Source organism: Drosophila erecta, unplaced genomic scaffold (assembly GCF_003286155.1).
Source record: "Drosophila erecta strain 14021-0224.00,06,07 unplaced genomic scaffold, DereRS2 tig00000000-arrow-pilon, whole genome shotgun sequence".
Lineage (NCBI taxonomy): Eukaryota > Metazoa > Arthropoda > Insecta > Diptera > Drosophilidae > Drosophila > Drosophila erecta.
Genome location: NW_020825194.1, coordinates 15,004,799 through 15,011,235, shown reverse-complemented (window position 1 = coordinate 15,011,235; position 6,437 = coordinate 15,004,799).

Here is a 6,437-nt window from a genome sequence, read left to right as displayed (position 1 = left end):
TGCTCTTATTAGCTCGCTGTTGGGCGCATCTGTTAGATACTTTTACCGTTAAGGCTCTTTATCGCCGGACTTTTCGGTTTCGGGGCCTCTCAACTTTTTGCCAATTTGTTTAAAATGAGTCTCCACCCCAAAAAAAGTTTTTCGGTGCTGTTTATCTTTTTGCTGGCTGTTCGAATGGTTCTCCTCTGGTTGGCCAACCGCCTTAAAGTGCGTTCTACTTTGTATTCCTCCAATTTCAGTGGCGCTTTAAGTCCGATTTCTTATCTGGAGGAAGAGTTTGGCGGCCATAATGCCCGTTTGCTGATAAATGTTTGCATTAAAGCTTCTTTTCTATTGGTTGCAGCCAAATGGCATCGAGATAAGCTGCTTTTGAAGATAGTGCTATTTTAGATAGCAGGATCATATGAGGTGCGAGTAGTTCACTATATGGTAAAGGTATATGAGGCATAGCGAAAAGCAATTTATTGCATTTTAAAAGTTTTTAAGAAATTTTTGGGGGTGATCAAAGTTAAATATATATATTTAAACCAACGACAATTATTATTATTATGGATCCATTTATTTTATTGGTCTTTATCGCCCTGCTATTCAAGAAAAAAGTTTAACATTTATAGCGTCTTTTTATGGCCCACAGAAATCAATAAATGGCCAATAGACTTGTTGTGAGATGCATTTAATGTGATTAAATGGGATTTACTCAGCTATTGAAGGCCTGCCATAAAAAATGTATAAAAAGCACGCGTTGCAGAGAATATTTATAAAACCGGCATCGCTTGAAGATACCGATTAATAAATGTGAAAAGCAGTGGTACTTTCATACTGACCCCACTGTCGCATAACAAAACGCATCGTATTATTAACGCTCAATATGCCTGGACTGCCCCTAAATGAAAGTTTACCAACCGTTGTGGCCAAGTGAAGCCTACTGACTGTCGTAATATAATTATAATAATTTCCCTGGGCTAATTGGATCAGTGCCTGGGCTCCTCGACGACTTGTGCTTTGTTGACTTTGTTTACGTGTCTGGTGGAAATGTGGTTGGGGAAGTGCCAAAACATGAAATCATAACGATAATTGAATTCATTCTTAACGAGGACACCTCCCGTAACCTGATATGTCCATTTGGCGACTGTTACTTCTTGGCTTTTATGTGGAATTAGCATTTAACTACCGCCCATTTGCACGCAACTAACTTCTGGAGAGTGAAAACTTAAAGGCAATCGCTGGATGCCACGCAACACTGTTGCCACTTCGTTTTTCATCCAAAACGGGTGGCTGGGAAAATGGAAAATATTGGAAAAGTGTCGCAGGCTGCACAGCCAAGAGCCAAGAGTTGCAGGCCAGTCCAAAGGGCCAAATTGTGGCCACCGCACTTTGCACTCCCCCGCCCCCTTTTGGCCCTGAGCTGGGAGTGGGAGTGGATGGGCGCAGGGCGCAGGGCGTAACGGGCCACGGAGTCTGGCGCCCTCTGTCGGTGCTTATCAAGGGGGTTGGGAAGGCCATGGGAAGGCCAGAGCGAAGTGCAAACGTACAATTGGATGATGAACGATACGCCACCCCGACTTGCCTTTGCACTCGAATAAGAGAGAGAGAGAGAGAGAGCCCCCTCCAATTGGACTCGGTTTCACTCAGTCGCCAGAGTTTCGTCAAGTTGTTGCTGCTCTTTCGCAGGCCACGCCCCCAGTGCCATCATATAGCAATCTCACTCTGGCCAAGAGCTCCATCTCTCTCGGCTCCACTGGCAGGCATATCATTAACTGTATCGGAATTTCTCTCGATTGCCTTTTTTCTGCCCCACAAAGTCGGCTGAAAGGAAGGGAAAAAAGGCATTTGGCTGGCTTTTTATTAACACCGCTAGATGTCTCTCTCTGGCAGCCCCGTTTAGGGTCTAATTCAATTGGCAGCGTCTCTTTCTCGGGCCATATGACTTATGTGTGTGGGGTCTCTGTGGCGATGATCTCCCGATCCCCCGAACATCCTGATGGCTCTCCTTCTTTGAACCTAATCCTGTGCTCTGCGGCACCTCTTGTTAGAGTGCCTCGCACTCGCATCCATGTTGCGGGTAACCCCTCAAAACCCAGCCCCAACCCTAATCCTCAATCCACTGGCTACATGGACTTCTGCGGAGTTCGCGCAGTCAGCCGGCACCAACCCCTGTGGGTTAAATACTGACAACCCCATTTGAGCGCCTTTTTGCACTCGCTGCCACAGAAGCCCCAGTTTCACTCCTCCCCCTGCTGGCTCTTTCCCTTCCTGGTTGGCCATTTTTTGTGCTCCTCTTCTGCTTTGGACAGTTCATTGAAAGAGGGTGGTCCTCGGGGGAAAGGTGGGGGGGGGGGGGGGGTGGAAAGTGGGCCCACTTTGGCTGGGTGGAAAAAGCTGTACGTGCAACTTCAGTTGGCCAGATTGTAAGGTATTCCGGGCCTGTGATGCAAGTATAAAATACACATGAAAAGATAGCCATATAACAGCCCCAATTGATTTTCGGTATGAAACTTTGCAGGATGATCTGACTTTCTTTAAATATATCAAAATATTTATATAATAATTTAAATAATTTCATTTAAAAGGTTGTGTAAAACGATGATTGCAGCCCAAATTTAAGATATTCTTAGTAAGTAAAGACTCAGTTTTGATGGCACTTATTTAAAAAATAAAAAAACAGAAACAGGAGGAAACCCACATAAATGGGTTCTGAAATTGAATGTAAATATCTTATGGTTAATTTCACTTATGTGCAACATTGTGCTCTGCAGCTCGGCGTGCCACATGTGGATGCACTGCTGCACTCGAATGCACGGAGCTCTGTGATCCAAGGACTTTGGCTGGCTCTTAAGCATACGCACGGCTAGGGATACATGTTCTGGTTGCTACATGAATCTGCTCCCATTGCAGGACAAAGGGAAAGCTGTGGACCAGCCACTCGCAGTGTGCACCCCCCTTTTTCGTCACCCCCTCCTAAAATAGAAAAACCAACTGGCATATAATTTACATTGTTGCTTGTTTCCTGCTTTCTAACCACTCCGCCCCCCACCGCAACCGGCAAACTTTTACATTGATAAATTTTTAGTAATTCCTCTTCTCTCTGGCGGTTTTGCTCTTCTATTTTTTGCCTTTTGTCTTCCGTTGCTGGCAAGGACTTTATGAATAAGTGCTAAAATGCCAGAGACCAGGACCGCAATGGACCGGGCCATGTCATGCTGGTTAAACTGACGAACACGCGCCCGCCCTCCCTCTCCCACGCCCACTACTGCCACGCCCCTAAGTCGTACCACACCACACCATTCTCCCAGTTGGTCTGCAGAAAAAGTTCCCTCCGCTGGCTGTTGTTTTTAGCCCGATGATTCATTGTGAAAGTGGAGCGGCCGTGGCTGGAAAATGCTGAAATTGTATTCCGTTGCTCGGAGTCGCGTACACAAATGTGAAATTCGCCAGCCACAAAAAAAAGAAAAAACAAATTCAACAGCAACAAAAACCTTTGTTGTTAGCAACTTTGTCATCCCAATATGCTTGATGAGCATTCATCACCGCGTGATGGATCTATTTCAGTGTAAAATCGGCGGAGGAGTAACTCGGTTGTTGAAAATGGAACATACAACTTAAGTGTATGATACATTTGGATATTTCAAATATTAATATCCTTATGTAACGTCTAAGTAAACAGCGTTAATTATATTTATTTAATATATTTTCATATTAAAAATATGTTATTTCCTTTTTTTGTCTATGTTCTTTTATTAATCCTTTACTTCCTATATATATAAACCCTTTTGTTCCTTGCGTGGCTGTGTCTATATATTTCTTTGAACCAATTAAAAGTATCTCCCATTATTTAGTCTGTGTTTGTCCATCGAAATAGCATTTAGGACGAAACCATTCCATGAAGGCCCCTTTGACATGCGAGCCACAAAGCTGTTAAGGGTTCGCTTTGCCACAGAATGCCGAAGTAGGTGTACTGAATCGAATGGAGTGGAAGTGGGTGGTGGAGGGTGGGGAAAGGCAGGGCCCATGTGTTTGTGCTCCACTCGAAATGTATTTCGAGAGCGCATGTCAAAGGTCAGCCACTGCTCACATGTGTCAGTCGCTGTCGAAGTATCTGTATCTGTGTCTGTGTGCAGTGTATGTAGCTGTGTGTACGTAATTACATGCGAACCTGCCCCTTTGGGGGTTTTTTAGTATGAGCTACTATAATATACGCTCCGCCTTGTTTATGGGCGTTTTTCCAGGCCGAAGCCATGAATTAAACATTCGCCATAAAAGCCTTTAGCTGCCGCACTGAAACATGTCACAAATCATTAGCACTTATTCAAATCCGCCGAAGGGAGGCGTCCCTCGAATAGAAAAACAGAAGAAAAGCGGCCAACTGTATGCAAAAGATTGAGGCAAAATATTCAAATGGAATATGCACATATTTTGTGACCCCGGCCAAGTTTGCCTAATTGCGTGAGACAGCCAAAGGTCAGAGGCGGCAGCGTTAACAATAAGAGATCACTGGACCAGATGCCCAAAACTCTTGGCGATGCATCAGCAGCATCCCAGGTAGCCGGTTGAACTCGAGCTCGAGTGCCCAGCGACGGACTTAACCTCTGCCGAAGCCAGAAGCAAGCTCGAGTCCCTAGTAGCAACCCCCGAAATATCTGGACATTGTCCAGCGTCTGTACGAATTTTCTGCTCGATTTTCTTGAAATTTTACAGCATATTTGGGCAGCGCCAAAAGGGTTCCGCTTGTCCACTCCGATTACCTGGGTTTTTCGCCCATGAATCCACAGCGTTTTTGGGGTTGATTTTGGGTCGATTTTATACGCATTTCGATTTTAATTCCATCTTCGGCGGCTTGCGTTTTTGCATACGGCCCAAGACGCTCGGGGATTTATAGCCACGGCTGCATCGTGGGAATCGGACACTGGTCAGCCAGCCGGGGACATTGGCCAGATCAGCTGGGTGTCCTTTGGCAGGACTCCTCGTTGCCGCACTCTAATCCGATTTTAATGAAGCGCAACGTTGCGGTCGTGATCGCATTTGCTCGGTTTCGGTCAGCCGAAAGAAAAACGCAGTTTTGGATTAGGATTCTTGAAGAGAAAAACTTGAAATGGTATTTTTGTAACCAAGAAAATGCATTAAAAAAGTCCACTGAAATGCAGTTTATTAAAAAGTATGCGGCAATTGTCGATTGTGTCCATGGCATATAAGCTATAAGCTAAATGTATTAGAGAGATTGGTAAACACAATATCACCTAATTCCAATCGATTTTTACCTCTTGTCGGAAGTATTTTGGAAGTGGCATCGAATGTGTCGCACCAATCCATTCAAACGTGAAACATTTAACAGCCGTATCCCCAAACCCAAACTTTCCCGTGGCTCCATGCGGGTCTCCACGATCCGACTCCTCCTGCAGACCCATCAAACCGATAATTGAGCAGTCAAACCGAAATGAACCCATGCCAAAAAGATCACAGTGAAAAGAAGACTCCTCCAAGTCTGAAATGTTTTTGTCCGAACTGCAGCAGCCCGCAACAATGGCAACTCATTTCACTCGGGTTACGGCGGTGATGAATGATCTCATCAGCGAGGTGTCGACCAGAGCCACAATGATTGGCCCCAGGTTTTTATATTTTCTACTGCGGAACAGCTCCCCGAATGGTCCTCCGAAGTACAGAGGATCGTTTGCGGCCAAGTGTAAAATTTAAAATTTAATAATTAACAATTGTTTTTTAATTTCCCAGCGGCAAATCAGCGGCACTGCGATCTAGGCTGGCTGCCTAAATTACTTTCCCCCCTTTTGCCGCCTGTCAATCGGTCTGGCCGAGATCTCTTTGTTAGGACCGTGATTAATGATGCAAAATTATGAACTCGCTTGTTCTGGGGCGGCGGACTCACTGGTCCGCCAGTTGTAAGTAGTTTTGTAAATCGGTTAAAGAAAAATGACTTCATTAAATTCATTAGCGCCCATGTGTGAAATTCGTTCAATTGGTTTCCGATGGATGGTTTCCTTTGTGGCACCCCGATGTGGAGTCTTAAACGGGGGCACCGTACTCCTATTGTGGCTCCACTTAAAGAAGGCGAATCGAACCCGCCTAATGACACCCTATACGGATCTCTTACCCGCCGATTTTGGTCCAGCCGCAAACGAAATTTGGCAGACTGTTTCCCGCTGCCCAGAGCTATTTGTTCGGCCTGGGAAAATCAATAGGGGTGAGGTGGGCGTCGAGTCTACGGAGAAGGAAAAGCCAAGATAATCAAGCCGAGCTGCAGTCAAATGTGCCACATAGATGGATGGATTTGCCAGTTTGGCTGGCTCTGCTCATGTGCGCCTCGGTCTGCGACTCTGGCTATAAGTCATCGGCATTGATAGCCATCATCGCCGACCGCTTTCCACGTTGCCAAGACCACAAAGTTGCCCAAAGTGGCGCGAAATCTAAGTACAATTAGTCGGGGG